Consider the following 2,500-nt stretch of genomic DNA (forward strand, 5'->3'; position numbering starts at 1 on the left):
TGTCTCGCGAACTCTAAGAATATGTTTGTCGAAGTCGCTGGCAACGACGACCCTCCGCGCAATTATGTGTAGAGAGACACATCCACGCACAGACGTATTTTATTTTATATATCATCTCCCTGGGGCTTACGTTGCACGCCACAGTTGCGCACACAGATTTTACACGGGTGTCCGGTATCTCTTTCTTTATTTGTGTCCATTCACTGTAGTCTCTTGAGACTCTTATACCTTTCGTATACGCATCATTTCAGACGACGTCGGGAGCGCGTAAAATGTTCGAGAGTGAAACGCTTCTTCCGCAATGCGAATCGTTCCAGAGAGAGAGGAGAGAGAGATTTCGATCGTCGGAGCGGTGTTCACGGGCGGTCGTATTGAAAATACGACTCACGACGCCGCAAAACACTCACGCAAGTCCGAATGTGATACCCATTCCTATTTCCTTCTTCTCACGAAGACCGTTAGACGCAATGTAAAATTTGCAATTTTCACAGAACCGCGTCAAACGCCGACGAAACGTCCATCGTTCGCTCGTACGTAGCATCTTTGCAACCCGACTCAGAAACGCTCTTTGCGCCCTCCACAAAATTCGACATGGAGAGGTAAGCGACGGCGGGGACTTACAAGAGCAACGCAAGCAGTATTTGGTTACGTAAACGACCCTCAGCCAGGCGTGGTCCAGGAATTGTATCCGTGGACCGCAATGTGCGTTCGAAATGTCGATGTTCATGTGTCCTGCAGTTCACACGTTGACGCGCAATTAGCTGCGTTCTTCATCGACCCACGAGCCAAGTGATCCACCGTTCAGGGTAATCGTATAATTTGATTTATAATCAATATATAATTATGTCTCTTGTTCTGCGGTTCATAAGAACGCCGATACCTGAAAGCTCCAACCAGCGCGCGAAGGAGATTCAGGCGTCGTTTTTAAGGACGACACACGATCGTCCGTAGAAACGGAAACCGTCGCGAGTACGCGATTGCAATGCGCACACGTATCCGACGGCCGGGCGGAAAATACATTGAAAAACCTTTAAAGTGGAAAACACAGGAGGAGAATTCAGAAAACGACGGGGATCATAGACAACCCGATACTGGATCCCGACACTTCTCCTCCTCCTCTCTCTTATTGGAGAATGAACTCGATAACTAACGGACTTCACAGCCGGCTCTGGCCGTGCGCGATCGTTCGTCCCAAGCTCTTGTGCACTGTATTATCGCCACACAGAGAGTAGAGTGTCAGAATCGCACACAGCTTTACGCGAGCTACGCAGCCGGTCCTCTCGAAACACATTTCCAATTGTGCACGGAGAACGATTATTCGATACTAGCGGACTTCACAGCCGGCTCTGGCCGTGCGCGATCGTTCGTCCCAAGCTCTTGTGCACTGTATTATCGCCACACAGAGAGTAGAGTGTCAGAATCGCACACAGCTTTACGCGAGCTACGCAGCCGGTCCTCTCGAAACACATTTCCAATTGTGCACGGAGAAAGATTATTCGATACTAGCGGACTTCACAGCCGGCTCTGGCCGTGCGCGATCGTTCGTCCCAAGCTCTTGTGCACTGTATTATCGCCACACAGAGAGTAGAGTGTCAGAATCGCACACAGCTTTACGCGAGCTACGCAGCCGGTCCTCTCGAATATACGTGTTCGTCAACGAACACGCATGCGGCGACGTTTTGTGCTCTATGTCATACGCGAACTCGATAAATAGAGCGGGACTCACAGCCGGCTCTGGCAGCGGTCATTCGTCCCACGCTCGTGTGTGCGCTATCGCCACACAGAGTAGGGTGTCAGACTCACGCAGCTTTAAAAGCGAGCTTCACAGCCGGTCCTTCTCTCATCCTATTCCTCGACGTTCGTGACAGAACACAACGCGTTCACCGCAAGTTTTCCACAGGTACCCTGTTGTTGTCCTCTCTTTCTCTAGAGGAGAGACAACACCACCGTTTCCAATGGACGTATCTCGGACACCACAGGCGAAGACCGAGGAAGCGCGATATGTGGATTCGAATCGACGCTTACATCCCTGTTCTTGCGACCGTAATTGTCCATATAATTGTCGGAGAGCCTACACACAGGCAGACCAATGGCGTATATTATAGTATACACGTCTCTTTGACACGAGGTATTTTTATCAAAGAGAACACGATCCATCAGGTGGCGGGTGAAAAACATCGATTCGTAACGACGGGTATTTCTATATTCGTGGTTAAGCTATAACATTCAGCGTCCGACGGGAAACCGCACCCTATTGATCGTTCGAGTTTGCAATGTGAACGTCGGTGACGATTCCCGAAGACCCGAAGTACAGCTCTTCGCACTCACTCCCCAATACAAGTAAACGATGCGATGCTCCACCTTCACGCAAGCACCCTCTGTTTCATTCTCATTGAGATCTTTCGTCCCATTGTCGAAAGAGTGCATATATTATATATTGCCGTGTTTGTGCACAAATGGTCTGGCGGGCTCTCTGCGCCTTAATTTTGGACGGGAGAAT

General features: G+C 49.8%; 1 non-coding gene across 1 annotated transcript; it reads right to left on the bottom strand.

The window, feature by feature from the left end:
* Window positions 1–654: 654 nt before the first annotated feature.
* LOC143364704 (5.8S ribosomal RNA) lies at window positions 655–809 on the bottom strand. The gene has a single exon (XR_013084256.1). It is a non-coding gene; the product is annotated as a 5.8S ribosomal RNA (ribosomal RNA).
* Between the last annotated feature and the right edge of the window lie 1,691 nt (window positions 810–2,500).

This window comes from Halictus rubicundus, unplaced genomic scaffold (genome assembly GCF_050948215.1).
Source record: "Halictus rubicundus isolate RS-2024b unplaced genomic scaffold, iyHalRubi1_principal scaffold0867, whole genome shotgun sequence".
NCBI lineage: Eukaryota > Metazoa > Arthropoda > Insecta > Hymenoptera > Halictidae > Halictus > Halictus rubicundus.